Genomic DNA, 15,909 nt, shown 5'->3' with positions numbered 1-15,909 from the left:
ACTGTCAGCAAAGAGGGCAAAACAAAAATGAATAAACTTACTTTAATAAATATATAAACTTCCCCTGAGTAGGAAGTGCTGCATAATCTTGAATTTAATTGAACCATTTATACATTATCTTTTTGAATCCTCAACCCATCTTTCTTAAGAATGTTAACAATACACTTTTGGGAAAACATGCTAGGGTCAGGCTGAATTATGCATTATATACTATGATGGCCTCCAGCTCAATATAAATACAATCCCCACCAGGTTTAAAGCCAGTGCAGTGTATTGTCTCAGGTGTCTCAGCAAAAAAGAAGAAAATAAAAGAACAACCCAAAACACCAAGCCCACAAACTTTTACCACTTACCAGGGGTTTCCCTGGGAAGCTACCAAGATTGTTTTGACTTCTTCAGACTTCTTGAATAATTAGCAAAGAAGAAGTAAGCATTCAGAAGTTTAAGAATGCTGCAGAGTGAGTTTCATTTTTACTTGTTGTAAATGCTACGCAGCTTCCTCCTGTAAGGCCTTTTCTCTAGATCTGGTTTCAAAACTTGAAAACATTTGTCACTCAGAAACAAACATGTGGCCAGTCCATGCAGGGTGTCTGTGTGCTATGCACAAGGAAATCCAGATGCCCACTCACTTTGTTCAACCACATTCAGAAGTCTGGAGCCTAAGCTAACCAGCCAGTGAAGCAGTCTGTTGCTCTCAGCGAATGCTGGATTAGAGCCTAAGCGAGAGAAAATGGTGATGTGCCAAAAGCCACCTATTACTTGCGAAAAATAATGAACTTTGATTAACTGTACAGTTGTGCATAATCAAAGTTCTGCCCTCACAGGTATTTCTAATCAATGAAATAGACCTTTCTGGACTGAAGACCACCACACTTTCTTCCATGTTTCCACATCTTAAATGTAGCTTTTCGCTTTCAACAGAATACCTTTACCACAGTTAAAAGGGGAGTGAGTAGGAATGGTCACAGAACTGAGGGCAGAAGGACTTAAGAGGTGAGTCAAGGCAACCAAATCTGGATGACAAAATACAACTTAGGCACTACTGTGACTTGGGAAAGGGAAAATAAAACCAGATTAGAGACAGACAAGTATAATATAGAGATGAGTTAAAACAAAATGAAAAAAATGAATGGCCATAAAAATTAACATGCTTAGAAAGGAGACAGAGACATGAACAGCAAAGGCAAAAAAGACACACAAGAAATGACACATGCAACATGAACGTGAATACAGGCTATTTTTGTTTTACAAAAGATGTCTTGCAATTCAGAAGTACCTTTTCACTGGGAGAAGACTATCAACACTAATAGCTTCGGTCATTTAGGAAAAGATACAGTCAGCAAGTTATTCCTTGGTAACAATGTACCTGGACATACAGGCACCGGACACAGCACAGCTACCCAAAGAAAAACATCTCTCTTGCGAATTCAAACACTAAAACCAGTTAGGATTGCTAGACTCAAGCATGGTATTCTGCTATTCCATCTGTCTGAGGTCATGAACTCCCCACCTTGTGGATTTTGGGAGAATAAAAGTATGGAGAAAAAAATATCAACTTTCCCCCATGAAAGCCGCCATTATAATGTAAATTTGCTGTTACCCAGTTGCCCCCTGCCAAGGGACAAGGACATTTGCTTCTACTTTCACAATGTGGTGGTGACATGAGTTAATGACACAGTTCCTGTTAACTGCAGAGCATGATGCATGAACACAAATATTTGCTAATATATTGGCAGCAAAAAACCCATTAAAAAAACCCAAAACACCCCCAAAAACTGCCCTCCCAACCAAAACAAAAAAACCAGCCCAGCATTTCCATTTAAACGGGAGAAACCATTTCCTGGGACCTTAGAGCCCTTAACTGTCAGGGACTAACTACCGTACATTTCTTTATGATCACCACAGTGTCCTAATGCTAAAAGCAGCCTCCTGGTATTAATATGTACAGGTGGAAGGGAGGAAGTGGGCCAAGTAAGTGTGAGGCATGAAGGATGAGCAATGACGTACTGAGTAGAGATATTAGTATTTGGATTTTCAGAGCTGTGGATGTGTAAAATCAGGTTGTTGTTTGGTTCCTCATCAAATTGTCTTACAACACTTTCAATCTCACTTCTAAAATCAGGCTGCTTGCCACTTGATTTGAAATGCTGTTGTTACACAACTCCCCTGAAGATTTTAAAGTTTCAAGAAACGTAAGTCCTTGTCTTAATTTTCACTTGCATTGCACTGGATGAGGAAGTGCTCTCAGACTTGGGATGGGGGATTTTCTTCACTCTGCAATGCTACAAGGTGTGTTTGTAGGCAGAGACAGCCCAGTTACTGCAGAAAGCACCTTCCTAGTTAGCTTTTGGCTTTCTTTTCTAATAACATACGCATCAGCATGTGTGTGAATCAGCAATTTCCCCAACAAAAAAGCAAGGGAAATTCTGACGTGATGCTACAGTCAAGTAAGGATGCATTCCCAGGTGGCCTTACATGTGACCGCAGAGTTATCACCGTGCACAGCCATCTACCTTCTTTCAGATACACACTTAGAAAGCAGGAGTATACTGTTTTTATACTTAAGAGTACAGCAGTTGCACACTTTATCAGGTATTTTAAGACCTTTAACTCTTCAATTTAAGGCACACAATTGGGTTCTACTGGAAATCAGTAATAATGTATTTCATTGCAAAACTGTACCCACGCACTGCAACAAAATTACCTTACTTCCGCTCTGTACCTCCAAGTGCCCAAACAAATCCATATTTTAAAATTATTCTTAACATCAACTATGTTAGAGATCATTCATGTAACAGAACTGATACAGCTTTATCCAGTTTGGACAGGCACTATTTGTGAAGTCAAACCTGCCTCTTAACTGTTGCTTATTCTGAGGCATTACACAGATTTATGGGGTTTAGTCTTTCAAAGCTGTATTAAAACAAAAGCCAATTACTAAGCCTCATTATCTGGAGTCATTTAAGACAATTAATGGCTTTTGTTCTAAGTGCCAGATCAGCAAAGTTCTCTCAATGGAACAGGGTAAGTTTTGCCCTCTTCTTTCATGCAACACTCAGGGAGGTAAGAGCTCCATTAAATCTTCTTGATTTTGGTTCATTAGCTGTCTAAAGAATACCCTAAACTAAAAGTTTGCCACAGTGATTAATTCCAGTGCCTCAGATAACAAAGACTAATCTACTCTCCAGAGATAAATCATGCAGTTTTCACTACCAACTACTGGCATTCCACAAAAGAGAAAACATCCCATTGACTCCCATTATCCAGGAACCTCTCTCGGAAGAGCTATTCCCATGCTAAGACAAAAAGAGGCACATGAACAAAGCATCCTCAGCTGCCCTGCAGCCTCCTTTTGTTCCAGGCAGGATTTGATACTTGCACTAAACCTACAGATAAGTGTCACATCTTCCATCTTTGCTTGTGTGTTGCATTCATAGGCATACAAAGACAAGTATCATCATGGTTTGTGCATCCAAAAAAATTGTGTCAGCAATGAAAAAAGTTCAGAAAATATGGCTGAAATTTGCATCTTGACTAATTTTTTTTCTATTTTTCAGATAGATTTTTCTTTTCTTTTAAATTCTGGAGAAATATTCCATTCCAGACATTTCTGTTCTAACCTTGATAGCCTCATTCTATATAGCACATCTATCTTGAGAGTCTCTAAGATCCTGATCTCTTTGCATGCAAGAAATTTGCAAGGGGCTTCTTGGAATAGAGGTGACTGGAAAACATTTTCTTAATTAGAGCCACCAACCTCATGAAAACTCCCTGGAGGTCTACAATAGCTAATATCATTATCCCATCATTGAAAACTCATCTGTGCTTCCTACTTACAAAATCAATAGGATGTTTATGCCATTTTTTCTTCTATGAGAAATTTCTACTTAAAATAAATTTCTATATGAGGCAGGGATTTCTTCCCCAGTAACTGATGGTCTGAGTAATGCAACACAAAAAGAAGGGAAAATATAATTTTGCGTTACATGTGATTGATTATTCTTCTGTATCTAATAATCAACTTTCCCATTTTAAGCATTCTTAAAGCTGACACACAGAGTAATCATACCAAATGGACAAGAAGACAAGTTAAGTAGAAAAGTTTTACCTCTCTGCCTCCATTCTGGGTATTTCGAAGAAAGCATAGGAGCAGGTTTGACAAGTGCTGTATAATTTACATTGCCTATCAGTCTCTTGGGACACCCAAAAGTTATTAAAATGGAAAAGGCTCTGTAGTAACTCTAGAGAGAGCTGCAATCTGCATTCAGGACCTGACTGATGAGGAGATAAACTTTTGGGGGAGAATTTTGCATTATAAAGATTTTCAGTAGAGTGAGCTCTAGAGAATGTCTAACCAAACGCATGGCAAATGGCACACTGAAGGTTGAGGGAACACCCTTCTCGCACAGCCTTATGGATGTATAGCATGAAGTTAAGACTTTTAAAACATGGGCTGGTCCTCCTGTCCCTAGAGGCAGTGAATCTCTCTCCAGTGCAATTTCCTCCAAAGGTCTCATGTGTCTGTTAGACAAAACTGGACTGTCCATAGTTCTAAAGCTTGTACTGTTTCACAAGAAGACAAATACAATGCCACTTAAGAGTACCTCATTAAATATAATGTTATTTAATGTACCCTTTGATGAAATCCCAGGAGAAAAGGCAGTGCAAGACACCCACTATTTTTCTTACTGAATATTTGGTGGGTTTAATTCCAAACACAAGCTGTGGCTGACCTGGCTGAAAAACAACTGAAACAGCATTCTGTCCAACAGTGTCTTCTTTGATTTTCCTTCCTTCTGTTTAAAATTACAAGTCTTTTCAGAGGCAGGTCTCCTCATGAAGGTAGGAGGGACCACAGAAAGAGTAGGGCAGGACTCGCAGGCAGAAGCGGGTGAGGTTACTGCTGCGCAGAACTGTCACTCAACCTGCCGCAGCAGTCAGGCTGTTCAGAAACACAACACAAATACACTAACCCCAGCACTCCCTGTTACTGTCTTATCTTTTTTCCTCTAAAACCAAACAGCGTGGAGAGAGAAGTGAAAAGCACCAGACTAAATTAGCCAAATGGAGAACATCTGATAGACAAGGCTGTATGAGAAATAACACTGTACAGGACTTACTATACCCGTGTCTCACCCCTGTTGCTGATCCACTCAGGTACTGTATTGGCTCTAACTAGAAAATTCAAAGCTGTGTTGGGAAACTCCCACGTTTAGGTCCAGCCTGGAACCTGTGACAGTAAATGCCCACTTACCTGTCTAAATTCTCCAGCTGGACATCTAGGGGCTGTAGAGTGCACCCCACATTTTAGTAAATAACTCCAGGGAAATATTCTGTATATCATTCTATATCAAACTATAGCTAGATTCCAGATACCACAATGCAGAAAGCAGCTTAAAAATACAAAATCTCCTTGTGATTACCAGGCTATGTCTTGGGTTTTTGTGAGAAAAATGCTGAGCTAAAGGGAGGACATGCCAGAAGCATGGCCAGGCAGCAGGGCTGCCCTTCCTTTCCACTGCATCATGCAGATGAGGGTCTCAAAACAAACAGGTAATGGCTGAAGACCCTCTCTGCAAGTTTCCCCCTTGACTCTGACTTGAGCTATGGGAACTCTGAGTTCCTCAAAACTCAGGCCACGATGGCTCAAATTGAGTGTCTGCAATTAGAAACTGGTTTTGAAAGTTTGGTCAGGCAGGCAGTGAGTCACTGAGGTGAGACGAACATCGGGAGCCCAGCTTTCCATTCCCCAAGGGCCAGTAAAAGCTGAGCACTGAGCAAACACCACTGCCTGTATTCACTTCCAAACACAACTGAAAGCTACTTCATCGCTGCACCGGGTGACCAGAGAAGGCTGAGCTGCAAAACAGCCTGTCAGAATGCAGGGAATTTCTTGCACCTGCTTGTTCCTCTTCTGTTCACATTACTGCACCTAGCACTAGTAACCACGGCTATGCTAATCCTCAGATACTGCTGGTTAATTATGTTAATCACTGCATTGGGATTTTTGTCAGCTGTCCTTTAAGTTGGTCTACTCAGATCACGCTGGAAAAACTGCCTTTGGAGCTAAAGCTTGCCATGTTTTCTCTTGATGCAGTAACAAAAGCTTCTGATTTTTTGGGGGGCTGAAACACCAGCTAAAATATTCAACAACTGGGGACCTCACGTCCGCTGCCTGGTTTCTCTATGCATGTGGTTAGGCACTAGATTCCCATCTAATCCTTGAGGAAGAGCAATAGGAAAGTCATCTCCAAGTGTTCAGCACGTGGAGCTGATTCCCCTCTGAACACACACATGTGAGTGAGCAACTGCTTCAATGGAAAAATCCAGAAGAAAACTTTGAGAATGGCAGAATACCAAAATCAATACAGCAATACATTCAAAGTGGGCTCTGGTACAGAAAGCTCAAAGAGGGAATGCAAAATTATTGTGAGCGGCTACTTAACTTAATGCTTTTCAAAATGCCACTTGGCTCAGAAACAGGGAGATTTGGAACCTGCTAAGTGTGTTTAAGTGCTTGGATTGTGGTATTTAAATGACCAACAAAACCCTTATTGCTCATTATTCAAAGCACGAAATACCACCAAGAGAAGGGCAGCTGACTTTCTGGCTACAAGTGCCCATTAGAGAGATGCGCTTAGGGATATATAATACCACAGCAACATGGAATTTGCAATAGAGCTTGGCTTCTGGTCTTAGCTTTATGGCTGGCTTGCCTGCAAGTCTTACAATGCAATGTTTTCGGGCCTGGGTTCCCTGCCTGTACTTTGTGAAGGAACCTAAGTAACATTTTGTGTGCAGAAGCAGCAGACATCTCTGCAGTCACCTACGGCTCCCCTGTTGGTTTCTTCACTTCTACATAGCACCTGCCTAAGCATCAGCAAAGTAAATTGTTCTGGCCTTCTCCAAGGACCATTTCTGGTAATGTCATCCTCCAAGCCAAGAAGGCTTTACAGAAAACAGCTGATTATATTCAAAGGAAGGTATTTCATTTAATGCTTTCCGGCAGACCTGATCTGGGTACAGCCTGTCCCAGGATAAAATGGCTTACACTATGGTGGTCCATGAAGTAGACTCACCTGCCCTTATTATATAATGGGTTTTGAAGATGAAGCAGAGCATGAGAAGGTATGTAAAGGTGATTAGAACTAAAAACTAAGTTTTTCAGGCTTAAAACCTCCCTACCGCAGGAAAAGTGAAGACTTCACATATTTTAGTTATCTAAGTGTTGAGCTTGGGTCTCCCTGTATTTTGCTACTATCTCCCTGTTTTCTTTGCTACTTTTGAAGAAGAAAAAAAGCTCCCCAAAGGAGTTTCTCTGAGCTCCAGCAACATTAGCACTATTAGGGAATGGTCTCTTGAAGAGCTCTTTTTCATATTACGTGATTAATATTTCACATGGTGAAGAGCTGCCACTGAGCAGAAAGATCCAAAACTTTGAAAACAGGAGACATCAACATCAAGGGGAATTAAGGAAAACCATCTGGGCTTATTAAAGCATTGCTGCCTGAACAAAAGAGCACAATGTCCTAATATGTATGACAGCTCACCATCAAAGCCAAGCCCAGAGTTGATACCAGCATCAGAAGCCAAAGGCAGGAGATGCCAATAGGTCTGTGAGCTTGAAATGGTATCAAGAGACATCACCATTTTGTAGCTGCACTAGAAAATGTCTTTAGCTGACATGCAGTGGGGCAAGATTTGTTTATTTCTGCATGAATGCATCAACAAAGAAATATTAAATTAACCGTTTCCCGAAAGACTCACCTTTTCTCAGTAAAACGTAACACTTTTTCCTATTAACAAGTCCTTTGCCCTGAAGATACTCAATTTTTAGATTAAATATATAAATCCAGCGATTTTTAACCTGAGACTTATGAATACGGCTTTGTGGGCAAAATGCACCTCTTTAATTGGAAATGTTATAATAGGCTTTAGACTTCTCCAAAATGATGGTTTCCTTTTGCTCTGAAGTGAGACTCCTGAGGAAACTACTCCAGGTCCATTGCTCACGAAGTACATGCATAATTTGGATAATTAACTGAACGCCACAGGGTCATTATCTTTTCCCTAAAGCTGTATTCTCTTTTTTTTCCTGTAGGAGTTTTCCCAAGTTAATATTGTCAGTTTTCCCAAGTTAATTTAACACTGCCAGCTAGGTAAATCCTTCAGAGATCAGTTCGTCTCACACCAGAGGTGGGCTGACAGTTTGCAGCAGGTTTTGCTGCTATTTTAAGTATGTTGCTCTTACTGGTTTTCAAAAGCAAGGAAACATTTTCAATCCTATGCCTGATTGCTCCTGTGAGGTAAAGCAAAAAAGGAAGGCAAGAGGGCATTGTTCAGAGTAACAAAGCTCTTTTTGCCCCATCTGCCAGTCCCACTGCTGTGGATGCTGTTCAGCTGTGAGAAAACGCTGACTGCATTGACGTATGTCAGGAGAGCTGAAGTGCCACAAAATGCTGCAGACGTTTTCCCATACTGGAGTTTCGGGAAATGCAGGTGAATGCTATAGAAGAAGATGAGCATCACTGAGGCAAAATTACAAGCAAACATGTAGCACAGATATTCAAATGCATAATTAAATCTGAGTTACAGCGTGTGCCTGGGTGTTTGAAAACAAGCCCCTGAGGAGTCGGTAAGGAGAGGCCTCTTCACTGAAGTGGCCCAGGATGTTCTCAGGGGCTGGAGAACCTCCCTGCCATGCAGAGCACACTGATACCAAGCAGCTCAGCTTGCCTTCAGATGGGCTGCAAAGAGAAAACAATTCGTATCCTGCGGTTTCATGCTTATTTCATATAGAAGTAAGCAATTTCTGCCAAATTCTTACCAATAAAATCAAATCAGCAACAAAAAGAAAAATCAAGAAATAAAATGAAACAAGCCTGCGATTCTCTATCAACAGCCACTAACTGTGCAATCTTCCTTCTGTGTAGACCACTGCTGCTTTCTCTGTTTTGCTCTGAGCAGGGAGAAATATTTTCACCACAGGTATACTCCCTTTCTTTGAAATGTTTACCACCAGGAGCACTCCACAGAACTGACAGGGAAAGCACAGGGGCTCTGCTAGCAGATGGGTTCATTAAGATTTTTTTGCTCGAGGCCAGCATCAGTCTAAACCAAAGTGCTCTCCATACATCAGATTAGCTGAAGTGGTTGCCTGGGTCTAAAGGACTGAATTACTTGCTCCTCCATCTCTTCAGGGCACACCTGCAGTTTGTAAGTTCATTTCCCCACAACACCAGCTTCCAGCTCACAAGGACATTTTCACGCTGCAGTAGTTTTAAAGCCTCTTCTTGCCTTCTTTTCTGCAATGTGCATCCACTTGCTTGCCTCCATTGCAGCTCCTTCCCCTTTGACTTTTACATTATTCATTCTGGCTGTCATCTAGCTCAACTTAAGTTTCAGTTTGCAATGTTGGCTGAAAACACAATAGATCTGTCCTCCTAGCCTGTCCTGTCCTTTCCCATCTGCATGCATCAAAAATAACCTCAGAAAGGAGAAAGAACTGGACTTGCAAAACATCTGTTCGTGTCTTTTCTGCCAGGAGCAGACAACAGTACCCATTTCTGAAGAGTTCAGCAGAAGCTGCCACTCTCCCTTACACAATCTAATCATATGGTGAACAACGATGGACTGAATGTGTAACGAATGCTGAGGGGCAAAATCTCTGACCAAAGTCCCCGCTGCCACAGAACAATTTTGTGTGTTTATTTTCTCAGTAAATTGTTTTGCAAAGCTTTCCCTAAAATCAGATTTCCCTGCAGTTCAGCTGAAAAGGCGAGGAAAAAATTCCAAGAAAGTGGTTGATGAACAAACAGATTTGAAGGAGAAGGGGGAATGATCAGGAAATACAGCCAGCTATTTAGAATTGCAAGTTCCCCTAACCTTGGAGGAAAATAACCCTGCTAAAGAAAAGGAAACGGCATCACTGCCGTGGCTCTATTGCAAGAATAAAGTCTATGATTTCTGTACCACCTGGTGTGGTGCAGGCATGGAGGCTCATGGAGGGCCGCTCTTCTGTGAGGATAACCCGATGAGGTGGCCACAGCTGCCCCTTCCCCTCTGGGGCAGCACTGCCTCTGTATGGCTGAGCCCTTCTTTGAAAGGGAGCCCCAAGAAGCTGAAATCAGTAATTGCCACACGCTGTCTGCCAAGGCAGGCAAGAGGCAGTGCAGGCCATCTCTGGACAAGGTCCTTTAACAGGGTGATGCTACCCAGGTGACACATCCGGCATGAGGAGCAGTGTAAGGAGACCCTGCTTCCTACCAACGCGTTATGGTGCCCTTGTCTCCAGATCCCATGGATGCAGAAATACAGAATCACAGAGTCATTAGGGTTGGAAGGGACCTCTGGAGATCATCTAGCCCAACCCCCCTGACAAGGCAGGGCCACCTGGAGCAGGTTACACAGGTTGCCTTCTGTTTACCTTCTCTTCTCTCTGTAGTTTTTAAAAGGCACGTACCTTATTTTTACCTCCTCTTCTGAGATTTTTCAACAGTGTGTTAAACTCTTAGGCCTTTTCCTACCCCATCCTGATAGACTCAGCTCCTCTGGTGCGCTCCCAGGGAAGTGGACAGCCATGGCACTCCTTCCCTTAGAACGAACTAAGGAAGAGGTTAAAACCAGCTGAGTGTCAAAGGGCTCAATGTCTAACTCTGCTCCCTTATCATATGCCACACAGTATCTTGACCCAGGCACAGTGCCTTCTGGGGGCACGTGGCTGCACGTGTCTGAACTCACCACTCAGGGCAAACACAGCAGCATGGCGAGAGTTCATGTCATCAACAACGTGTACTGCACTTTAAGTGACTTCATTTCTGACTCACAACTCAAAGAGTGAAACGGTATGATTTATTATAATCCACCTTCTAATGCCAAAACACCTGTTAAAATATATATATACCTGTTAATATATATATTAGAGAACCCAAAATTAACTTCATGTGCCTTTTTTCTTCTTTCTTCAACTGTCTTCCCCCTTCCTCCATTTCTCATGTTCATGTCATGCTGAGCCACTTTCTAAAGCAGGATTAACTGCAGCTGCTAGAATGCAGCATAATAATGGTGGTTTTTAATATAAAACTAAAAGAGGAATAACTTCTGGATAGCTAGCAAAAGGGATTTTATTAATGAAGTCACACACAGAAGCATGTTCCTTGCAAGGAAATCTGGGAATGGCCAGAGCACTCCAGTTGTTTTTTTGTTGCTGTTTTTTTGGTCACTTCGCAATGCAACAGGAAATACTGATGCAAAACCAGCATGCAGGGTATGTTGCTTGTATCTGCAGTGCGTGGATCGGTGCTTGTCTATCATGAGACAGAGCTAAAAGCAGGTATAGAAAGAAATTATTAGAACTCGACAGCTCTTGCCAACCAAAATCTCCAAGTGTTTGCCTAATTACTCATTTTGCTGGTAGTAAGCATGTTTATAATATCTGCAATTTGCCATCACACTTCCATATTTGTTACATTATTACACACAAGTTAAAAGGAGAAATCCAGGAAAATCTAAACAGATCTCAGTATCCAAATGCACTGAATGGCATTTGGTAAAGAATTAGTGACATGACTGTAATTTCTTCCAAATGGCCTTTTCTAGTTAAGTTTGGGCCTCTTACTCTATTTTCCACCATCCATCCCTCCATGCGATTACTAATTCTTCCAAACCTCAACCTCATTTCTGTCTTCAGGCCACCACAATCATAAAAGCTCTGAGACCACAACATGGAAGATGCCAAAACTGATGTCCAAAAGAAAGCCTCTATAACTCAAAGCAAAATAAACCAGAGTAAGTGACACTACTTCTGCTTCAGAAAGGCTTGCATGTATGGAAACTTACTTGTTTTTTCCAGCTCTAACAAACGGTCTGAGGAGATTATCCCTTCTAATAAATTTTGCTTAGCACTTCAGCATCCTTTCCACTGTAGATCTCAAACTGCACTGCTAAGCAGTGTGCATCAAATTCGTATTTTAGAAGGAAAAACTTGGATACAGGTAAGCGCTAGTAACCAGTGAGTGAGTGGTTGATCTGAGAAGAGAGTGACAGGGGAAACCCATCTACTCACCTTGAAAGCATGGGAAGTTTTGCTACTGGCGTTAGCAGGACCAGGATTTCACCCCAGCAATCTGATGCCTCTGCCATTTCCCTGGTAGGGTTAACAACTCCACAAAGTCTCATCCAGGTAAAACCATTTTGCTAATTTTGCCTCCAGAAGGCTGTCAGCATTATAGCAGTAAGCTATGCAGGGGGATAATTAAGTGGTTACAGCAGAATGCACAGTTCTTGGATGATAGCTTTTCTCTTGCGCATTGGTTATGATTAACAGTTATATACATTGAAAAGAGGAAAGCATCATCTGGGCCCTATTTCCAGGCAAGAATGATCTTAGGGCACCCAGAAAGATAGACCTGATAGACAAAACCCATCTGTTTCAGAGCTGATTTCATTATTTTGTACATCTGCTCAGTTCATTTGGTGTTAACACACTCTGCTCCACGGCACTTTTTTACTAATGAAATACTAGTTAAAGAATAATAATTTGCTACTGTTCTCTGTGTACTGCTGCCTTTTCTGGACAGCCATCATGCTGCAGATGCTGGGAGCAAGCCAGCCACCGCAGGAACTTTTCCAAAGAACCCTACTGAGATATGAGAACTTCTTGTTCAAAGAAAGTCCTCTCGTGCCACCACAGGGAGACCATTCTTCTGCTCCCTTCAGGGCACCCTTTTTTCCTTACATAATTGTTATGCAACTTTTACATAGACTTTTATGATATGATTCATGTGTGAATGCAAGCACAAGCGCATGCATGCCTTAGTGGGGGAAGTAACAAAAGCAAAATGGCACAGAGCAGTTCCCTTGTTTGGGTGTGGTTTTGGGGTTGGTTTGTTTTTTTATTTACAGCTTTGATGGTCATTTTCACATTGCCATCATTTTCATCATCTGGCTGCTTGACACTGTCCTGCCTAGTGGTGACAAGGCTCTCTTTTATTGACTTTATTATTGATAAAGTAATGCCTTAATAACATGGGGGCTGCTTAACTCCCCTTCTTACCTGCAGGGGATGAAACTTTGATCCTCTTCAACTCTGACACTTGCTGCTGGTTAAGGACGGTTGGCTAGAAATGAACCCAGGTATCCTGTAACTTTCTGTACCTTTCCTGTACCTATTCATGTACCTTCTCTGTAACATACTAGGAAGCACCATACACTGATTACTGTGCTGTAGGCTAGTAAGAATCTACAGGTGATTCACAACTCAAAAAAAAGCTCCCTGCTTCACTACATACCCTGGAGCCTCATACACGATAATACCTAGAGCCTTGCTGATCCACTTCCCTCTAAAAGCAATAGAGAATATGAAGCCAAAGGTGCACGTTAAAGATTGCATCAGGCCTTCCCAGTTCTGCTGGAAAGACAAGAACTTCCCGCTTCCCTGGTGCAATCTGGATAGCTGTGTAGGCTTCTTGAGCAGATGCCTCAGGGCTCACAGGGCAGCCTAGAAGCTTTGCTTTGTGATAAAGCTCCTTCTCCACCCTAGTTAGGGCATCAGAAAGGCTTTTGGGGACACCCAAACAGCTGCCTTCTTCCTAAGTTTACAGACAGGCTTTTAAGATCACTTAGACATCTTTTACCCAAGCAAAGAAACAAGGAAAAGGGTCCTCTTGCATGTGATCTTTAATGGGCATGGAGGAGATAGATGTCTTTATTCATAGCATGGAAAGCTTGAAATGTGTTTTGCTTATGTATTTCTCTGTTATTTATGTAGCCCATGCTGAAGAAGAATGTATCAAGATGCCTGTGCAAAAAAGATTAGAAAGCCAACCTATTTTACTGAGATTAGCAACTGTTCACTGTAACCACATCTGATATGTTTATCTCCCAGTATTTTCCTCTGATCTTCCCCTTGCTGCAAGCTAGAATCTTCCTGTCATTCTCTATGTGGGATGTTAGTGCTACAAATAGATTGGAGACATGTATTTCATTTCCCCAGCCTGTTTTTCACTTTCGGAACTTAATTTCATGTCTTCTTGCATCTTACTGGAAAACAGCATAAATGCCCTCACACCTTCTTCAGAAGAGATGCTTCAGAACACAATGATGCTTCTACAGGCTGATCAGAGCTCTGGTTTTGGTAAAGCCTCTTTTGTTTTACAGAAATTTCCTCCTACTGAGAATGGCCTGGTTTTCAATATGTTTCGTTAGAGGGGCTCTGAGAGATACAGATAAAATTATCTGAAGAGTCTCTTAACTGAACATATTTGAAGGTCATACCTCTTCTAGTTTAAAATAATTGTAGAATCACAGAATAGTTTGGGTTGGAAGGGACCTTTAACACGCAGCTAGTCCAACCCCCCTGCAATGAGCAGGGACACCTTCCACTAGATCAGGTTGCTCAAAGCCCCATCCAGCCTGGCCTTGAACACTTCCAGGAATGGAACATCCATCAACTCCCTGAGCAACCTGTGCCAGTATTTCGCCACAGAATCATAGAACAGTTAGGGTTGGAAAGGACCTTAAGATCATCTAGTTCCAACCATGGGCAGATGAACATTCATCTAGTCCCTGCCATGGGCAGGGACTTCTCGTACTAAACCATGTCACCCAAGGCTCTGTCCAACCTGGCCTTGAACACCACCAGCAATGGAGCATTCACAACTTCCCTGGGCAACCCATTTCAGTGCCTCACCACCCTCACAGTAAAGAACTTCTTCCTTATATCCAATCTAAACTTCCCCTGTTTAAGTTTTAACCCATTACCCCTTGTCCTGTCACTACAGTCCCTGATGAAGAGTCCCTCCCCAGTACCCTTATAGGTCGCCTTCAGATGAGGTCTCCATGCAGCCTTCTCCAGGCTGAACAGCCCCAGCTTTCTCAGCCTGTCTTCATACGGAAGGTGCTCCAGCCCCTGATCATCCTCGTGGCCCTCCTCTGGACTTGTTCCAACAGTTTCATAACCATCCGTCATCATAAAAAAATTCTATGTTATATCTAGTCTAAATTTAGTATCTTTTAGTTTAAAACCATTACCCCATGTCCTATAGCTACAGACCTAAAGTCAATCCCCAAATAATGGCTCTGTCTACTACTGAGAAGTATATTGATTTTGGGTGCACTACAGTATGAGCAACAACAGCAACCAAAAAATACATTAAATGTTACATTAAGACCAATTGTTAGAATTTGAAGGATGTGATTCCTCACTCAGCATACTGATATAAGCAGAGTTTTTTATTCCATGGAAGGAAAAATAAAATGCATGTTTGTCCAATATTTTCAAAAGCTTATTTCATTTGGAACTGCGTGGCGATCTAAACTTAGATGAAAACCAACTAGTTAAACAAATTATCAGCACATTTTGGTGATAAAATGTTTCTTAGGAGGACAATGAGAAGCAAACATAGATCAAGATTTTTGAAAATACCTTATAAAGGTTTAAATTAAGGCACTTTAAAAGCTTCTTATTGAGGAACAAAGCGTATCTTCTATAGGATCCTTTGGAAGATCTTAGATAAAGTGTCCAATAAAATGGGATATAAAAAATACCACTGAGAGCTTGTTTAGAACAAAAGCAGGGGGTTTTGGCCATGGCAGAATGTTTGCTGGCAGAAAAAGAAAAGCCAAAACCCAACTATCGTCACACAACCTCTCTAACAACAACAACAAAATCCTTCCATATAAATTTAGCATAGATCTGGACAAACCTGACACTGCAGAAGATGGAGAGAACATCTAAATGTTTTTGCAAGGTTTATTACAGAGCACCCTGAACAACTGCTTACTGCTTCAAAACCCCATGTGGTGAGGTAGGACAATGCTGTGTTAAGATGCTCATTTTCATCCAAGACAGCTGCAAAACGCTATTAAACAGCTTGACAGACTAATTAGCTGGAGTACAGTGCTGAAGAA

The 15,909-nt window shown here is 41.7% G+C and overlaps 1 protein-coding gene across 4 annotated transcripts in view; it reads right to left on the bottom strand.

Annotated features, from left to right (window-relative positions):
* ST7 (suppression of tumorigenicity 7) overlaps positions 1-15,909 on the bottom strand; it is a 147,761-nt gene that overhangs the window by 75,887 nt on the left and 55,965 nt on the right. Inside the window, exon 1 of one of the 4 annotated variants that reach the window (XM_065699986.1) lies at positions 354-372. The exons of the other annotated variants lie outside the window; for them this stretch is intronic. The gene's annotated coding sequence lies outside the window, so the exon portion shown is untranslated. Of the gene's footprint in view, positions 1-353; positions 373-15,909 lie in introns of those variants that run through there. 4 annotated transcript variants of the gene reach the window in all.

The sequence above is a fragment of the Lathamus discolor genome, chromosome 1, assembly GCF_037157495.1.
Source record: "Lathamus discolor isolate bLatDis1 chromosome 1, bLatDis1.hap1, whole genome shotgun sequence".
NCBI lineage: Eukaryota > Metazoa > Chordata > Aves > Psittaciformes > Psittacidae > Lathamus > Lathamus discolor.
Note: the sequence above shows the minus strand (reverse complement) of the source record. Positions and strands in the feature narration are given on the sequence as shown.